The following is a 20,620-nucleotide window of genomic DNA, read 5'->3' as shown; positions in this document are numbered from 1 at the left end:
ATATATATATATATATATATATATATATATATATTTCTTATGTTCCAGCGTGTGGAAGCTAGGTTGTGTGACTGCAGGGTATGACAAGACCCGAGAGTCCTGTGGGACTTTTTTCTCGACGTCACATACCAAACATCAAAATTTTCCCGATGTGGATCACACGTTACACGTATGAATAACTCTGTGACTTCACGGGGTTTGGAATGTTTAGCTATGCCGCGCTATTTGTAGTATCTTGATCCATTCTGCATGAACTTCATTTAAGAGTAACTCAAGTCTGCATAACCACGCTGGCTAAAACTGTCTTTCTATGTTTAACCGTTGCCATCTTATCTCTCAGGAGATTTGCGTACATACAAGTCCAAATATAGTGACTTTTCACATGAGGTTATAAAATGATGCCTCCAGGCCTTATTTGCCGATTTCTACGGTTGGTATGCTTTTCTTACCCTTAAAAGCACAGCATAAATGAATGTAGGGAAATAGATGATGTATTTACATACTCCCTCCCTTACTGGACAGCCATCGGTAGCGAGGGAAATGTCCACACAGATATTATTCTATAAATAAAGCGGTGGCGTCATGAGCAACATAGTTTTCTTGCTTGACTAAATATAAACAAGGCCTGTCTATGCAGCGTTGTCTATACCAGTGTGATGCAACACGCCGAAACCCCACTGAAATAGTTCCTAAAATATACATGAAAAGGGAAGGGAAAGATAAACCCGTTCTTCTGTGTCAGCTGTTTGAAGTCGCTAGCTCAACCTTCAACTGTCATCGCTTAAATATCACAACAAGACAAGAAATAAAGGAACGGAAGGAGGAGGAGAAGGGAAGAAAAACTGAATTAAAAAGCTGGAGATGGGGTATCAAATTGGAAGTGTTGTCAGCGATGAACCACAACGGGGAAAACTGGCAAAATATAACAACAACAAAAACAAAACAAAAAAAAGTTTCTCAGGTCTGGCATGACAACGATCATTTAACTCACATGAATGTCAAATTCCTGCTCATTTCTTTCCCGCACAGGGCTTTGAGTTCCCCCAGGGCAACCATTTGCTCTGCAAAATGCATGCATGAAATTCTCGAGACCAGACTTCCCCACAAGAGTCTAAATAATAGATTACCAACACAGCATCCAGCCTGAGCTATAACTTCAGCCCCAACTGTCTGGCCTCATTATGGAGGGAGGTGTAAAAGATAGCCAGCTGCTAGTCCAGGTGATGGCACCCGGTGCTGGCCTTTGGCAGTCATGGCCCACCCCTAAAGAGAATATACAGCATCTCTCTGTCTGTAGTTTATCTTGTCATCGGCCTAGAAGTTGCAAAGCTTCCGTTGCCGGTAAATGAATGGAGAGCAATGGCAGAAATTACGGAAAGTTTCAGTGGGAGGAAAGACCTAGATCAAAACCTGGTGAGGAAAGTCGCTTGGTTTAGTTTGATTCGTCTGGTCCGAAACCAGAGGTGACCTGAGCCATTTTCCCTCCGCTGATTGTCCTCCTTTTCTTCCTCCTTCCACCCCCCCCCTTCATCTCCTTTCACTTTTTTTTTTCTCTGTCGCTTTATCTCTCTCACCCTCTCTCTCTCCGTGTCTGCTTCCAAATGGCAGTCATTATACTGGACATGAAAAGTCATTTTAGTTCCGCCTGGCTTCTTCAAAGCAGCTAGCTATAATTGCAGATTGAGTAGAGAGAGAAAGCTGGGGTTACACAAAATTTAAACATTGACTCCTAACACTGCAGCGATGCAGGAATTTAGATTAAGGGGAAAAAAAAGAAACAGAAGTGAGGAATAATAAATATTGACTGCTTTTCTTTGCTCTGTATTTCGAACATTACTTGTGGGTATATAATAGAAGTCTCTGCCCAGACATGTTGGTTGCCAGACTCTGCAAGGGGACTAAGGGGACTGGATCCCCTTATAAACCCACATCAGTTCAAGAATTATTACACAAATTGGGGAAACACTTCCAAATTATGAAGAATCCATCCACTATTAAATGCAATCCTCATTCGTGAAATTACTACGTGGTAATGTCACTGCACTTTTTAATGGGATTCTCTCATCTTTGCCAGCGCGATTCAGGCAAACGCAAACGCACAACACAAATGAAAAGGAAAAGTTCAGTCTAATTTCAGGTTGATTTGACACACACGGTAACACAGCTTTAGCAACAAACTGGCTGTTCTTCATTATTTTTGTTGTTTTGTTTGTTTTTTAGCCTTTTTTTCTGTCTGTGTGTGTGTGTGTGTGTATGTGCGTGTGTGTTTGTGGGCTTGGAGTGTGTTACAAATCCAGCAATGAACAGCTTACAGTCCCTGAGGGTCATGTATGCGTTGCTCTTCCCCAGTTTACGAGCAAGCCACCAATCTGAGCTGAGCACCGCTCCCATGCACTTATCTCTTGCACCCTTCTATTTGGCACAGCAGGTAGCATAATTGTTCTTGGATGCAGCCTATCAACTAAAGGCTCCATTTTTGACTTCTTTTTGCAAAGACTTTAATCACAACACCCCGTTTTTGGCCCGCTCAAGGCTCTAACTGCCGAGTGCCTCCGAACAATACTGCTTCAGCTCAGTCATTCTCTTTTGATGGAGGATGGAGGGGAGTGTATGTACATGGCTATATAGACTAGAAAATATGTTTCTATACAAAACCCCTCCTTCAATCACCCCCCCCCCAAAAAAAAGGGACCCCGACAAGCTCTCCCGCCATTGGAAACAAATTCTAAAACTGCCATGCTTTAATTGAAATTCCATCACTCGTGCGGCTGCTATTGTGGAATAATTTGATAAAGCTGTGTGACATGAATGCACAGAGCCACTTCCATTTCTTCCCCCAGCTTTTATTTCCTCATTTCGCCAGTTATTCAAATGAACCTTAGTAGATTGTGCTCTCAGCCTCCCAAAAAAAATATTAAGATAAGAGAAAATGAGGCAGAGGGGAGGGCATGAAAAAAGTACACAATCACGAGCGTTTAAATATATCATTAGGGTATCTTTTTATACCCGTCACCTTCGGTCGACTTGTTAAAGTAACATATTTAAAATCAGTTAGTTTTCTTCTAATTAAAATGCTAATAGTGACAGGCTGTTAGTCGTTAGGCAAGAGTTCCAAAATGGAGGTCAAGGGCAGAATTCCATTGCCACTGACCCCCGTCCAAATCCATACCAGCGCAATCCCTCCCCCTTTACGTCTTCACAACTGGCTGCAGGCATTTGGCATCCATCATATCTACTGAAACCCAATCTACAAGCGAAGGACAGCTGCCCCGGAAAAAGCAGTCCTCCCCTGTTTCTGACACACTGGTGTGTGCCCCCCCCCCCCCCCCACACACACACACACACACACACACGAAGCCTAGAGGCAAAGCCTGGAGGCCATTCGTTGTGTGTTGTGCCCAACAACGCTGCATCGAACCATGTTAGAAGTGACACGCCACTTTGTGTGTTGGAGCACATGGAAGAACACATCTCACTGAAGGAGACACATGTAGCGAAATCAGGATGAAAAGACCGGGGGGGTGGGGGGGGGGGGGAGCAGGCGCCGCTTTGTGTTGACGAGACACATCTGAGACAGAGAGAGAATGAAGAATATACAAGAGGACAGACGTAGAAAACCAAAAAAGAGGAGAGAATAAGAGTAAACAGGAAAGAACAAGCTCAGCTTTAGCCCTGTGCTCCCTCCACTGCCAAATAATATTTACGCCTCAGCTTTCTGTCCTGACAGGGTGATGGACAGTAGAGGTGATTTTGCTTGGGCGTGAAAATAGGCTTCTTATTATTCCAACCCAGTGGCGACTTGAATATCAATAAAAACTGCTAGCGTTCCCCTATGTGTAAAACCAATGCCCCGTAGCGGTGGTTTTTATCAAGCAACCCACCCTTGACGCTAGTTATGCAGTACTAGAGGTTATGGGAGGAAATGCTTGCCAAGTAAATAAGTGAGTGAAGCGATTGAATAGAGGGGAAAAACACAGCGGGACCAGGGCCAAAGTGAACCAAGGGTAAAGTCATGATCACTTCATTATGCTGCGGTGCAGCTCAGTGTTGTGCGAAATCAAACAGCTTTCTCATTTGTCACAATGCATCAAGCCGGCCTCTCTGAAGTGGATTTGTAGTCAGCTGGAGACCCACAACGCTCAGGCACACACTTCTCTTGATGAACGTGAAGAAACTCAACTACAAATGGATTCACACGAGCACGTACATCCATGTACAGGATGACACATGGGGTCTACCACCCGTACGCTCCCCAGCCAGACACCACTGCCATGAGTTTTTTTTATTTTTATACCGCTAATGTGACCTCTACCAGTCCCCTGCACCCGCCAACCACCCATCCTGCCAGCTCCAGCCGGCCTGCCAGTCTGAGGGGAGTAGTTAAAGGCAGTCGCTGGCAGAAAATAAGATAGAATACACCCACTGGATTACAGAGGGCGGGCAGTCGGGGGGGGGGGGGTGATTGCTAACAAACTTATTGGCACTCCATCTCCAGTTCCACCACTGCGGCGCCTGAAAATTGTAGCTTCTATGTTTACGTATCAATTTTTGTAATGTAAGTGTTGATTTCCCATTCCAGACTTGTAATAGGGGCCCTGGCCTTGGAATTCCTGAAGTACTTCACAGGCAAAGGCACTCACGTACACTCGCAGATGGGTTGTTTTTTTTTTCCTCCTCTCACTCTCTTGAGAAAAGAGACCAGTGTGTTAAATGAGACAGGCACACTTGTTTAAGAAGGCCTGGTGTTGTCCTTCCATCTTTTACACAAATTAGCCAGATAAAATGGGGAAGTTTTTTTTTTTTTTTAAAAGGACCTAAACTCCTTGACACGGGCAGAAATGAGGGATACGATTTGTGCTTCGGGGACAAATCCATGAGTCGATCAGGAAACGCGCAAAAACACAACCGACTTCCTCGGAGCAGCAAAACCCTTTTTTTTTTTTCCCAATTTCATAGCGTCACCAACTGTTTGAATCCTGCACAAACATTCAGGGGAATGGCATACGACATCTTTTCCTTTGTGCACAATCACCTTCACGTTTAAAAAAAAACAACAAAAAAACGACATCTTGATTTCTCACAAAGTAAAAGCTTTATATCACATTGATTTAAAGATTCTTCTAAATGAGGCGCGAGGATTCGGAGAGAGGACGGCCCCCTTCGGTTACGGTTTTTCCATGCCCCGAGACACTTTGCTCCGTTCAGCGACTTTGAATATAGCAGCTCTTAAAATCGAGCACCGCTGTGCTGCATATCCATTTTGTCTCCTCTTTTGAGTGCTGCTGTCGCAAAAGCAAAATTGGAAATCGAACGTGTGGTGACAGCATTAATTGTGCTGTGTCAAAATTGGGAGGGAGCGCTAATAGTTGGGGAGGGAGTGTGTGGGGGGGGGGCTGTTGTGTGCTCTCCTGGAGTGCTTACTGGCTGCAAACTGGGAATTTGCTTGAACAAACACACTATTTGCATGCTTAAACACACACACACACACACACACTTATCTATACTGGGGTTGTGTAGCCATGTCCGACCTTTCATTTAGCTCAGGCAGCAAAAATGATTTGAAAAGACTTTACACGCTTTCATCCAATCATTTTTCTAACGTGATGGCTCCTGACATGTCCCCCCCCCCCCCACACACACACACACACACACACACACACACTTCATGGCTCTTCGCCCATCTCTGCTGCATTCCCCTCATTGGCTGGAGAATGAGTCCCCTAGTGGCCCACTCGGCACACTGAACACAGGTGTTGTGCACAGCTCTACTGGAAATAAAGCTTCACTTTCACCTGAGTGACAGAGCGGCTGCATTACTGACTGACTGTATCCTTTTGACGAATATTTTTTTTAATTTTTTTTTTGCCAACCATGTGAGCTCAGGAAATAAAAAAAAAAAAAAAAAGTTCAGACAACTTTAGAAACTGGCACTAAAAATACGCCAGATAAGACGAGGGATATCTCTGGAGAGTTGCAGGAATGCACTTTGAAATGTTTCGCTATGGACTTGATACAAAGGCTTCCACAACTTAGAAAAAAAGAAAACAACCCACAAAAACGGCGAAGAAGTGTATTTACCTGACACGTTCAGCTTAAAAATAGCATATTTGAACTGTCCCGTTTTTGTTGCTTTTAATTGTTTATAAAACGACGGAGGGGAACAAATCCACATCCATCAAATATTAAGGCTGTCAAAGTGATCAGTCGGGAGATGGAATTAAAAACGGATTTGCGCATTAATCGCAATCGTTTCGAACCTCGACAAAACACACACACACACACACACACACACACACACACCGTGACATAAATAAGCCACCTGCATATTCCCGATTTTTAACAGTTTAAAAAAAAAGATCAAACTGAGAATTTGTGCGATTTTTTTTCTTCTCCTCCTGATTATACCGTTGCGCGGAAGGAGCGCGTAGTATTTCCAGGCTGTTCTCACTCATGACCGTCATATTATCAACATAATGATTGACAGAGACATGAAACCAACACACACCTGAATAAAACCCACCGCTCCCATGCATTTGGAAGGTTTAAGCAGTAAAAAAAAAAGCCCTTTGTCGCGGGTTCCAGCTCATGTTTGAATCAACTTCACCTGAAATCACTGCGGCAGCCTCGCCAAGTGGATCTTACCTTATCACCATTTTAGCCATCAGTTTGAAACTCGTGTCTTTCTCTGGAGAAGTCGAGAGTTTGTTTCTGGTTTTTCTTTTCTTTTTTTTTTTCTTTTTTTTTTTACATCCAGTAATGACAGTCGAGTCCCGGGGAATAAAAAATAATATATAGATAACGTGGAAGAGATGGAAGGAGAGGAAAGGAAATCCGCTCTTCTTCTTTTTCTTCGTTTTCCCCCTCGTTTCTTTTGCTCGTATTTTTATTCTTCCCACGAGTTGTCCATCACCAACGCGCTGTGACGATCTTCGGGCACAAGAACCACGCACGGGAAGCGTGTGTGTGTGTGTGTGTGTGTGTGTGTGTGCGTGATATAATCTCTGGTTTGGGTCGTTCAGTGTCGTTAGATCTCCATTGGGTTAGCGAGACTGTGCGGTGTGTTTGGAGAGTGCGGTGTGGCAGGGACACGCAGCCCCCCTCTCTCTCGCTCTCTCTCTCTCTCTCTCTCCTTCTTTCCGCTTATTTCTCTCTCTGTCTATCTGTCCCCACTCTCTCTCTCTGTCTCTCTCTCTCTCTCTCCCTCTCCCACTCTCTCTGACGAGACCTGAGCACTGACTGAAACACCACGCAGCCAGAGAGAGGGAGGGAGGGAGGTGTGTGTGTGTGTGTGTGTGTGTGAGTGTGTATGAGGGGGGGTGCGGGGTGACGTCAGTCAGCGAGGTCCCACTCTCCCAACTCTCTTGGATCAACTCCACCCCACCCCCAAGTCCACTGCAGGAATGTACACTTGGCTATTTTAGAGGAAGATTTGTGTTAAAGAGAAAAGTCGCAGTGTGTGTGTGTGAGTGTGTGTGTGTGTGTGTGTGTGTGTGTGTCTGGGTAATTATTTTCAGATGGAAAACCGTGAGAATATGACTGCATGCTAGGGACTACATAATTAAAGTTTTTCTACAGATACATTGAAATAATCTACATGTGTCCTGAGGTCCCTGTTTGAGAAAGTGACGAAAGAAAAAAAAAAAGTTGAAAACCCCAATACAAGTTTAGGCCCCTTTATTCGAATTTTAGGGCGAGGATTCCTGTCATCATCAGAATCCGCATCAGTAAAGTCAAAAGTGCATTCGTCTCACAAATGCAATACCTCCCGGTACCCGTGGTTCTGGCAGCCGATGGGTGACGTCTTGTGAGGCTGAGCATGGTGACGATCCAAAGAATATCCGGACAACAACAGAGGCCAGATCGGAGCAAAGCGGCGGCAGCATGGCGCTTTGAAGCAAACAGCACTGCCCCGTTGTTCTTGCTTGATGTGCCTATCGTGAGCCAGGCGACCTCGTGCTGGACTGACCTCATTTGCATAAAGTGGAGGTCGTGACATGATAATGCAGATTCAGATGCTTCCAGCGCTTTATCCATCATACCCTCCTTAGTCTGTAGAATTGATTAAAATCAATGCGTTCTGTAAGATGTGCTTTATGTTGTTGGCTAAATTTGCTCTATTTTTGCCTCTTTTTCTTTTTTAGTCGTCTTGAATGGTTAATGTACTGTACAATATGATATTATAAAATGTTGATGGGTTTTTAGGCTATTAATCTGCAAAGTGACTCTACAAAAGTACATAAATCATCCCCTGATAGTTCGTGAGGTTGAAGAATAAAAAAAAAAAAAAACACCAAATCCTTAAAAGCACAAGCAACTGAAGTTCAAGTACCTCGAAAAATTGGACCCAAAAAAAAAAAAAAACGGTAAACATTCCACTGCTGATGCCGGAGCGGTGCTGAGGTGACAGCCGGCATACCAATATGCCTCGTGGTTCTAGGATACTGCAGATAAAATGTAAAAATACGCAGCAAGGTCACAATAAATACACGACTAAGAGGTGCAGATACTCCGGAAATCCAAGTCGGCACGTAGTATCTATACTTTCTCGTTAGGCTGGGCGTCATCGAGCGTGGGTTCGGCGGTGCATCACCCGTCACGGGGCACGTCTGAAGGAGTTTCCTCAGAATTTTACTCCAAGATCGACTTTTCAAGCAAAGTTCCGCCGTAATCACAACCCCTGTCTTGGGGATCACGAAGTCGTCGTGAGGACCGAAAGACGCGATCGTATCGCAACACTGCATCGACATCTGCCGATAACAGTCAAGTGCACGGACCTGTGATGCAGCATTGTCGAAGAAGAACAAATAAAAATCAGCAAATGGCCCCGGCAGACAGATGACTATGACCAATTGTGTTTTGAGAAAAGTTGCTTTCGTGGCAGCGACCCAAACCCTCTGATGAACAGCCTGGCCCTGCAGACTTCAACATCTAGCATCCAACAATAGCACTCAGACAGGGAGAGACAGACCCGTTTTCTTACCTGCACTAAAAGCTGTCTTGTATCTGACTGAGTAACCGCGACGCTGATTTATACCTGCAAATTATACACGGCTCCATTTTCCGAGGGCATAATTCGATCCAGCCTCCACATGTAGATTCATACGCAAAGAGAAAGCATTGGTATGGTGACAATGAACAATGGAGAAACTTGATGAAATTACTGTTGGGTGAACTATTGGCCTCTTCTGCTGGATATGAGCAAGCGTTGTGGGAGTGATAGCTCGCTGTGTCTAGAGGCATAATGTACTGTAGATCACAAATGTCTGCTTATCTGACTTACACGCATGCGATTATTTGGAAACCATCCTTATTTATCCCACGTATAAACTGAGGGCTGGGATTTTATGTGGGTATGCCATTCAAAGTACATCCAAGCACCAAAAATTTGGGTTTGTGAATCTTTGCTTTTTTTTCTTTTTTTTTGACGGAGCCCTCGAGCTGTCAGACGGTGAGATTTTATTTTATTTTTTCTGGAAACAGATCAAACTTGCTCACTCCATAAGTCATTCGTAGGTCACGATAGGGTATATAACTTGTTCCCACAAGATGGTTGTTTTGATATCACTAGATGTTGATCGTTGCCTCGATACATTCCTTTTAATGCCACAAGATATAACTTGTTCCCACAATTTAGTCATTTTGAGGCCAGAATATACAACCTGGTCCGACAGTGAATGTATTTTAAGGCCACGAGATATAACTTGCCTCAGTTTTACAATATTGAGGACTGAACATTTAACCTATTCTTTGATTGTTTTTTTTTTCTAAATTTTGAAACAAGTTATATCTTATGGCTACAAATGAATTAAATTGAAGGAACAAGTTTATCTTGTGGCTTCAAAATAACCACATCAAGGGAACAAACCATATCTTTTGGCCACGAAATATTCTTTTTTTCTCTCTCTCTCTCTCTCTCTCTCTCTCTCTCTCTCTTTATATCCCAGCACACGGGAACCAAAAAAAAAAAAAAAAAAATCTTTCCAGGGCCGTGGAACTTTCTTGTTCAGAAAGAGATGAAGGGACAGAAAGCATTCACACTTTCTATGCATACCTGTGGGGGATTTCTCTGATAATACCTTGATCTTTGAAAAGCAGCGGATGACTAGTTTCTAGATTTACAATTCTGCTCCGCATCTAACCTTGTGCTTTCATATTCTCGGCACCAGCTGTAATAGTAATACAGCAGCGCTTGTTGATAAATTGGGGCAGGGGTAGGATTTATGGAGAGCCTGCCCTTTACTGGCCGGTTCCAGCTGAACTTTGTCGCTCATTGGGACACGAAAGTCTACAAAGCAACTCTCCTTCACCAGACAGAGGAATCCTGACTGGCGAGCCGGACCGCAGCAAGTTCGCTTATTCATACTCGTGAAAGCCCTACTCGGAAATTCTTTGGAATGGAACATTATCGTGGTGTGTGACGGTGTGAATAGATTTTAATGAAGTTTGGTGGAAGGAAGGGTAATATTACAGGGAACAGGCGCTGAACACCTGGAGGTGGTCTGAGTCGAACTTCGGATGCTGCAATTAGTGGGAAAGTAAATGACTTAAGTCCATTTGAAAGGGTTGAAAGAAGAATGTTTCGGCTTCTGGAAATCCTTTTTGATCGATTTCAGAAGAGCTCTTTCTTCGTAATGGTCAATAATTACAAAGCATTTGAGCGTGCGCTGATTAAATTGGTCATTTTAACTCCAGCCATCAGAGGGAGACACAAATCAGTCAAAGGCGGTGCGAATGATACAGGATCTGTATCCTGTCCTCCATCAAAAATAAACCAGTGTTTGATATTTTTCCCAACCCCACACTGCAAATACCATGTCTTCCCTTTGTTCTGATCGGACTAAACCCATGGCCATGATAGAAAAGATGAGGCTCTTTGCAGAGCTAGTGTTAATGTGAGTGACGCTGGCCTCGCCACCCACGGGTCCAGTGCCATCTCTGGAGGTAGAGGGGGTACACAAGGTGGATGTTGAATTGTTCAGGGGTTAAAGGACTTTCATAAAGTTCGGTAATCCCTGAATTTGAGGAAAAGAATTACGCTACCAGTGATGGTACAGACGATGATCTGTATCAAATGTCTGCATTGTTATTATTATTGGGTTATTTATGATAATGAATTTTAATTGAGGACCGGTGCGTTGTTGCACACGACACACTGCACTGTAAACGGGTTTTTTGTTGTTTTTTTCGCAGTGGTACGCGCTCAGTCCTTGACAGTTCCTTCGTGACAATGAGCTCTGAAAGAGTTTGTGGATGCTTTTATACTTGCACCGCTGTATGTTCCGTTCCTCATCTTTATCAGCGGCCTCGTGTATTATGCATGTCTATAAAGTGAGTCATTTCATAGATTTGGCAGGATTTGTTTTTCGAGAGTATTCATCCCCTGGGGAAAAAAAAAAAAGTGGCTTCATGAAGTATTACTTTTCTGTTGTGTATAGCTGTAAAATTGCTGGTGAGGAGACAAAACGGATGGAAGATCAATCATTTTCATCTTTATGCTGCAAGAATACAGAGTCTAAGGAATGCTTGTCGGTTGAATATTCTCAGACTGATTTTGGATTTTGTTCTTTAGGCAGAGGTCAGCTCATTGGAGCTCAATCCAATATCAGTTTAACACTTGAGCTTTTGGTGGGCTGACAGCTATTTTAGATGGCTGTCTCTCTTTTGTTTACGCCACTTCACTTCTGAATAAGCTGCACTGATCATGGTGCCTATTTATAATTCTGCAACTGTCAATTTAATATCTAATGTTTGGCTGTAGAAACACAATGTGTTTCCCAGTCTATCTTCCTCATGCCCGAGGCCTTTTCACCCTTGACAAGTTGCTGGCGCTTTACAAATGACTGTAGGTCAAGTCATTACTCTAGTTTCTAAAACCAAAAGACAACACCATGTATAATACCACAGAGAAGAACAACAACTTGTCTGACTCCAAAAAAAGGAAAAGAATTGTTGTTTTCAGCTCCCCGTGCCCCCAGAGTTGATACATGTGCTCCCCCATCACCCCTCCTGCACAACCCTGATCAAGTAAATCAGCCATTGTAAAATTAATTTCCCCATCAAGCGAGACTCACGCTATTTTGGATAACAATCTATCTTAAGCGGATAAATCTAATCCTACGTGTTGAGACGGATGGAGATTGACTTGTTTATGGCCGCTGCCCAAGCAGTCAAGAGAAGGGGGGGGGGGGGTGCAAGAGCGACAAATGCCAAGGTGATATTACACACATTTCTGGCAGGAAAAATGTAAACCAGCACCCGACTCAAGTCCTTGGCTGAGAGAAACAATACTTCTCTCCTTCTTAAAATCTGTCAGAGTTGATGGATGGCAACGGATACAGTCCCGCTTTCATAAGTCGTCCAATTTCGACTACATGTTAATTGCTTAAGAGTCGCGGAGTTCATCCCAGACAAAAAGAGAAGGCAAGATTTTTTTATGATGTGGTTGAAATGATTGTAAAGTTTAAGAGCGAGATTGATTACCATAATTATAGACATGATGGGGAAGAAGTGGTTTATTTATTGGTCAGATGCCGAGACAGCTGTACACAGAGTCTTGCACTATCAGTGAGAACATCGACAGCATGTAAGTGCAAAACGTGGAAGCAATGACAGCTGTATAACAGGCACCCTGGGGCCAAAGATTCTTTTATGCTGACATGTCACTGAATTTTCAGACAATACCCATGTAGGGTAACCTGAATCCTTGAAGCGGATGTCACTGCAAAAGGGGGAGAAAAAAAAAAAAATATATACATATACACAAAAAAAAAGACAATACACATGACTAAAAACTCAAAAAACAAAACACTGGACACTGTCAATTTGCTTGTGCTAGCCAGCATGTAGCTTATGGTAGTTGGCATTTATCTTGTGCTAGCTGGTGGTTACCTTGCCCTTGCTAGCAGTTAGCTTGTGCTCGATGACATTAAACTTGTGCTAGCCAGAAATTAGTTTGTGGTTGCAGGTGATTAGCTTGTGGTTGCCGCCATTTAGTGTGTGCTTGCTGCCATTTAACTTGTGTTGGCCAATTTGTGATAGGTGATTTAGGGCTGGATGGGGTAGCTCATTGTTGTTAGGGGCAGGGGGGGGGGGGGGGGTGTTCTGGTTCTGTTGAGTCCAGGAGGAGAGGCCAAATTTGAAAGAATGTTATGTTTAAAAGCTGCAACAAACCATGCCATGGACTCTACATTTAATGCTATGTTGTCATTATAATATATTTGTACTTCCTATGTTGGAGAGCGATCAAGTTAACCTGTTTGCAAAATATTTGTCACTTCTTGAACTCTTGTATCATTTTTGGCTGCTGTGCATTAAAACTAAAGGAAAAGCCTGTTTTTAAACGAGAGGGAGTAGCAAGTACAGATATTTGATTTACTTTTTAAATGTGTTGTCATCACAATGTGGCGGAAATGAAAATCTGCTTTCAGTCTTGGTAACATTGAATTTTATTAACTAAACAAACACCAATCAAAGTTAGGGTGTGGGAAAATTTAAAACAAAAACAAACAAACAAAAAAAACATGCCAGGACATTAAGAGATTCGTGCTCAAAAGCTCCGATAATTTGCCTCACCAGAAGTGTTTGGTGATGATTTGATTCGGTTTGATTGACAGCAGGCAAACATCGTCATATTTTGATTGCTAAACTTTCACTGGCCCATGGAAATGTCATTATATCAGTGTTTTCCAACAGAGCCTCGCCGTTACGAAAACTTTCACGTTCTTTAAATGTACGATGGCAATGAACAAATGTATTGGTTCCATCACTGATTGAATATCTTTGAAGTAGCGTCTGCTGGCTGTGCGACATCGATTGACATCCGTTCCTTGTGTTGCGTTCCGTGTGCAACATGTCACGACATCTCGCCGACCACACAACTAGCCACAAGCGTGCTGCTCAAGAGAGCACAATAGGCTGGACTCCTAAAGAGCCACTTCAGCTGTTCCACGACCGAAACAGGTCAGCCTGTCACGGACCCGCCATGACGAGAGGCACGCACTTAGTCATCGGTTCTGGAACTGCTGAGTCATGAGAAATCAATATCACCTTATTATGATGTCAAGCGGAATCGGAATCCGCGACAAGGCTGGTGGATGGAACCTCGATTTGATTTAGTTTAGTGTTGGCATGGGGTGCAATGAGCTGCGAAGCAATTAGGTCCATTAAGAGATCAACTGGAATGGAGTGAGCAGCAGCTTGCACAGGGAAACAAAGAGAGAGATGGAGGTAGCAGGAGGGGGAAGGTGTTCAGACAGATTGAGTCAACTCCTGTCTGACAAGTTGCTCAGCAAACCGATGCACATCTGTATCAAAGGGCATTTTCACACCTATCTTGTTTAGTCCGTGCGAATCAAACACTGGTCCCTTAACGCATTCGCCGCTCTTCATTTTAGCTTCTGTAAATATAACAATTGAACTCTGACACCGATCCAAACAACCAAACTGAGACCTCCTTGATCCATTTACAAACCGACTCTGGCGCAGTTTGTTTGTGGCATGGTCATGATCCAACCTCGGTCTGAACCAGTGCAGGATGCATCCTATATTCTTGGATCAAACCAGCCACTGTAGCACGCTGTGTTGGCTGGTGACAATTCTGACTGCTGCAACATGAAGTCAGGGGTTCCCTGGAGCTGCCTGTTCATTTTAAGATATCCCGGGAGAAAGCAAGTCATCCTTGATGTTATATCGATATGTTCCACCAAGTCTGCCGACTCATCAGCTGACCAGAGCAAACAAAACACAGGTGTGAGAGCGCCCTATGTCTGTGTGTGAGTATAAGCACACGCTCGGGTCGGAACGAAGCACCAGCCATGCCGGGATTTGTTGAGCAAGCGGGTGAGATATATTGGAAAGCAGCAAAGGCTTTTTCCAAAATAACAGTTGACTTGTTGCCACCAGAAGATGGGGGTAGAGGTTACATTCAGCACGGCTCTAAAAGAGTAGAGCAAGAGGAACACAGGAGAGGTTGTGAGGAATTACAAGCCATTGCTCCTTAGTATTTAGCGCGCTGCATGCTGTCTGGAGACGAGGAGAAATACTGGGAAGTATTTGTGAAGATGACAACAGTGGAAACAACTGATCAGTCACGGAAGTTAAAGTTGTCAGAGCTTATTTGAATTTCCAGCTCCGATTGTATGCCTTTACTCTTATTTGTCAAAGACAAAAACCTGAAGTGAGTACGTAAACTTTTTATTTATTTATTTTTTTTACTTGAAGGGAGTTCAGATTTCACCATTTCACTCCACCTGATTTCAATGCGAATTAAAAAAAATATTATTGCGTGTAATTGGCCCACAATGCATCAAAACACCCCAGCAAATGAACACGTGCCTTGTGTGTCCATCGGAATGACTTTTTAAGGGACACCTGAGTGTCACCCAGTCCTACATTTTATGGAAGGGGGCATGATAACTTGACCAGGGATTGACCGAGTCAAAATGACAAGCAAATACAGGATTAAGCAGATTGTGATTAATCTTTCTGTGTTTGTTCTGTGTCGTGAGGTTGCAGCTCTGGTGAACTTTTGGCTTTAAGTTATGTGTTGTTTTCTTTTAGCACCAAAAAAAACCAACAACAACAAAAATGGAACCAAGAACTCTGGAGTGAACTGATTTATTCATGTAGCACCTCCAGCGTTCTTTTCTTTCTCACCCTCACTTTCTCCTCTTTCTTTTTTCCCCTCCTCCTGCTTTCTCACCGATCTCATCCCCTCGCCCTCCTCTCACGTGAGCTCTGTTGTCCTTTCATTTATTTAAATCTCTCTGGAAGTCTTTCACCTTCTCCTCCTCAATCATCTTTTCATGTTTGCTCATTTATGCACCCATTCTCTTGACTCTACAAATACTTTCCTTCTGCTCTCTACCTCTCTGACTGTTCCCTTCCCAAACTGATAGTGACACACACCTCACCTCTGTCTGGCTCCCTCCATCCCACTCTCTTTACTCTCTTTCAGCAGGTGCAGCCTGGCATCGGGCATTTACGAGAAGCCTCTCACCGTAGCCGATTTATCACGGCCATTGTTTGCACCGGGTCCACTATTTTACAGTTCAGTGTTCATGAAAAGGAGCCATTCCTATCTGTCAACCTGTCCTCCACCACCCCCCACCCCATCCAAAATATACTCCCTCTCTCTCTCTCTTTCTCTCTGGCCAGTGACCCCCCCACCCCACCCCATCCACTGACATTTTCACAAGCACACCTTCATCAATTTCACACCTCAGATGCCCTTCTATGCCATCGTGGATGGTAGGAGGAGACGCTGAATTGATAGGTGAATGCTGACAAAGCTAGCAAGAATTCGAAGTCAGAGGGTGACCAAGTGTCCACAGATAGGACATGGAGGGTCACCGGTGTGTGTCCATGAAATAAACAACCCCCTCTCAAAAGTGTGTGTGAGCTCGCCATTTGCTGCACCCTGTAGTTGTACTCCTTCTCGTGCAAAGATGAGTTGTGTAACGTATGCTACGAATTCAATAATGCAATAAATGGTGTGACGGAAAAATCCATCCAGAAGGTAAACATCCTCTGCGCTGGCTTCCTCCCTTTAGTGGAGGGGAAATTAGGCTATTCTTTCATCAGCCAACTGGTGCATTCGAATTGCTCAAGTGATTGGCGCTATAGCGAGGAGATCTCTGCTGAGGCTAAGGTAAGAACATTCCCCCTCAACAGAGCCTTAAGCTAACCGTTTCATTGAAATAAAACGGAGGAGGAGGTAAGTGAGGAGGAAAAAAAATATACAAGAAGAGGAGCAAGGTGCCTCATTCACTGGCTCAGGGGTTTATGGGATTGCTCCCAGCTGTCACTCTGTGTAGTGAATCCGCTGCACCGTAATATCTTAATTGTTTCAAATTAAATGCTCGTAAAATGGCAAAGGAAATTAGTTTTTCTCTCTGGCTAATCCAAAGCAGCCCCTTGACTTACATCTGGGCCTGCGTTAAGTGAGAGGGGGGTTTAAAAGGTGGAATGGCTCCCACATGAGATGGATATGGTGAGCCGGTGTGGAATTACTTTTTATGGGTTGCGAACTACGAGCCTATCACGGCGCATATATGAATCACATGTCCGCAAGAATCTGTCATTGTTGTTTCTCTTTTGTTTCGCTGTAATTTTCTTTGTCTCTCTATCTTCTCGCTTTACATGTGTGCACATGAGTTGTGTGTTCGGAGGACGCGCGCGTACTCGGGCTTATCATAATAAACAGTCTAAAATATCCTGCAGGGATTCACACATTTAGTCTCTCTCTCTCTCTCTCTCTCTCTCTCTCTCTCTCTCTCCCCCCCCCATCTCCTTCTGGCACCACTGAGCTTCAGCTCATTCCACAGCGCATATTCAAATCACTCAACCAAATAAAGCGTCCTGAATGACATCAGCCTTGCCGTCACACAAACAAACACACACACATTTACACTCATGCATGCATGCACCCAAATGAAGCACACATACACGGGCATCTATGCAAACACACTCCCCCTTCTCCTCAGTCACTAGGAATAATCAGTGAATGTTTGATGCGCTCATACATGTGGCTGACACACTAAACGTACGCTTCTGTTTGAACGCAGTATGACACGTTTCATGTGGCTTTTCTAAGCACAATTCCCAGTCTGAATGCATATCAGAATTTCCCATTAGCCCCGTTAACTTGACATCTTCCCTTCCATTCTTGTGCAAACACCAGCTCGGAATGAAGCTCCTAACAGGCAAATCCAGTGGACAATTATGTGTCATTACATCTGCAAAGTGGTTTTGTGGTGGGGGCTGAAGGTAGGGGCAGCGGAGTCGATTATCGTAAAACCGAAACGCCAACTGAGAAGGCCTGACACCTCTCCACTTGTAATCAGTGAGGGGGGTGGGGGGTTAAAAAAAAAAAAAGACACTAAGCATCATTGTTGCCTCACAGCTTCAATTCAATTCAGCAAATGATGACAGAAGTTAAAAGGACAACTGCTTGGAAGACTGCCATCTGCCGTTAGTAATACCAAGAGGACAGAAGATAGTTTGGTTTCAACTGTGGTGCCTTTCCTTATTAGCGCTCTTTTTAATGCTGCCTTTGAGCAGCTGCACATGGGAAGGCAAATAACCAAAACATGAAAAGCTGAACACAGGAGATTGAAATTTTCCCTTTGGATCAAGGTGGCAGGAAAGAAAACTTCCAAATGAATGCGCTCTGTTTTGCATTTTGGAAACTAAAAGTACCGACAACCTTTGCAACAGGGTGTTAGCATATTTCGCCCCACGAGGTCTGCTTGTTCTCCTGTCTCCCGGCAGCCAGAAACAACAACAACAACAACAAAAATCATAATACACGACACAGTCACGTGAATTAGAGTTTTCTGTTTTTGACTTGTCTTTGAGCTAAACTAATCAAAAAGTAAGTATTGCACAGACATTCCGCAAAAGCATGCTAGCTAGCATCCCGTTTTCACATTCAGGTACCTGGAGCCCACAAAATACGTATAATAAACCACCAGTCATTTACTACTTATTTCAGTATTTACGAATCTACTTCTTCTGTTAATATTGAGTTTGGTATTTGCTCCAACTTTGCTTAAAAAAAACAAACCATTAAATCTTTCAAGCCGTGACTTTTGGATAGTTCTGGGTGTTCATTTGACAAATTACTGACACCAGACATCCAGATGACAAAACAACGTTTTCCTCTCTTAAACGTATAAATAACAAGAAAAAAAAAACTGGAAATGGATGCGACATTAAGCACACAAAATTATTCAGTGAAAAAAGGAAGAGGAATTTCGGGAAATATTTGACACTTAAGCTTGGATTGCTCTGATTCCGCAGCAGAGATAGTGTAATACTTGTACATGTGAATCCTTGAGTCCTTTTCTAAATCCATACCTTTTTTCTGTCGTACTCTACATTAACATCCATCTTCCACTTCATACAGTACCATCTTTTTTTTTTCTTTTTTTTTTTGCCTGCCGCTGTTTTTCGTGTTTTTAATGCACTGCAGAGCGTTCTCCATCCACTCTACTCCAGGTTCTCTCTTTGCCATTTCTCTCTACCTTCTCCTCTTCCCTCTTCTCCCTTCTCCTTTGCTTTTTCAAGCATCCTCTTTACCTGTTCTCTGTCCTCTTGTGTCTCTCTCGTCGCTTCTCCTCCCATCCATTTTGAAAAATTTTCTGCATGTAACACGCTAACTTGTCTCATTTTGTTGTTTGTTGTCACTTTACTGATGTTGTTGCCATTGGCCCTTCCTGTTTCATCAGGTTATCCTTGCAGAAAACTCACTTGACTCGATTCCTTTTTTTCCAACTTTCCCTTTCCTTTTACAAGAATCCTATACAAAATGTACAGCAAATTTCATCAGAATTTTCATAAAGATGGCAGAAGCAAATGTGATTAATGTACAACTCTATCCCCTAAGTTTGCCAAAGTCCTGAGGCAGAGCCAAACATTTAATTTCCTCTTTCATTCAGCAAATGTAACGAAGCTTATTTATTAGCGGGGGGGGGGGGCACTTAGATTGGATACAAGTTACTGAATGTTATGATATCAGTCTTGTCTTTTCATAGCATTACGTCATATCCATCTTGTGACTACCAGCTCCTTTTTACTCTAAACGCTAGGATAAACGTTTGCTTTCATGTAAACATATTGCTCAAAGGTGTTGAGAGTTGTTTCTATCTCCCGTGAGGCACACTGAATGCCATTTTGAAAAGTGTCAAACTAATTTTCCAAAACGAATTGGGTTTTTTCTTTCCCTTCATTTTCCCCAGTTTCACTGTTTCATTTGGTTTAGCTTATTTAGTTTATTTGGAGAAAAAAAACAAAAACCCAGACATTAATTATTCACGAGGAAAAAGAAGGTGGGTGCACCAGATTTTGCAGCAAGCTTATTTACATGAACTTTCCTGAATGCAATACTTCAAAGTGCATACAACTGGGTGTCTCGGTAGTGCAGCAGTTTATTGCGTTGCCTACTGACATGGGGCCTCTTATTTTGGTTGTCTGTACAGACACAACTGATCATGTCTGCAGGTGGGAAGCGTAATGAGTGTGTGTTTGTGTCTTGGTAGCCGCACTAGCCGTCTCCTGCTTTTGCGGCGAGAGTTTAGTGTGATCTCCCCATGTCCTCCTGGTGACATTCCTCAATTAGGTTTCAAGATGCAGTCGGCAGAGAGTCTGCGGTGCTAACCACAGTGACGCGGAGGTGGAACGGCGACCAGCACGCTTGAGACAGGGTTAAAAGGGCGATGGGAAAAGCTGAAAAATCAGATTTTTTTTTTTTTTTTTACCCAGCTTTTAATTTTTCTTTTCCTGTCTCTTAATTAAGTTCTCTAGTTCCTGCATACCAGAATACGCCCAATCACTGCCAGTACCCCCACGCTGTCTCCCTCTCTCCACCGCTCCCTCTGCCATGTTTGTGGCCTTTCGCTCGGTGCACATCTAATGGCTGGGGTGTAATCCACTGGCTAATCTGCTGACAGCCTGTGTGACAAGGCATTAGCTTTGTGTCACTGCCTACCATGCTGCTTCTCAGCTTGTGTGTGTCAGAGAGCGGGTCAGAAAAAAGAGAGACTCTTTGAATGTTACTGTGTCTGTTTGCATACGAAAAATATGTTGGCAAAAACTTTTCGTGTCTGCTAGCACGTGTGAC

The 20,620-nt window shown here is 43.4% G+C and overlaps 1 protein-coding gene across 1 annotated transcript in view; it reads right to left on the bottom strand.

The window, feature by feature from the left end:
- The window catches only part of LOC147238637 (receptor-type tyrosine-protein phosphatase delta-like), a 134,922-nt gene extending 127,685 nt beyond the window's left edge, over window positions 1-7,237 (bottom strand). Inside the window, 1 exon segment of the mRNA XM_086196681.1 lies at window positions 6,643-7,237. The gene's annotated coding sequence lies outside the window, so the exon portion shown is untranslated.
- Between the last annotated feature and the right edge of the window lie 13,383 nt (window positions 7,238-20,620).

The sequence above is a fragment of the Aulostomus chinensis genome, chromosome 24 (assembly GCF_037954235.1).
Source record: "Aulostomus chinensis isolate RoL2024-O1b breed Wild chromosome 24, RoL_Achi_v1.0, whole genome shotgun sequence".
Lineage (NCBI taxonomy): Eukaryota > Metazoa > Chordata > Actinopteri > Syngnathiformes > Aulostomidae > Aulostomus > Aulostomus chinensis.
The sequence above is the reverse complement of the archived record's forward strand: the minus strand, read 5'-3'. Positions and strand labels throughout refer to the sequence as shown.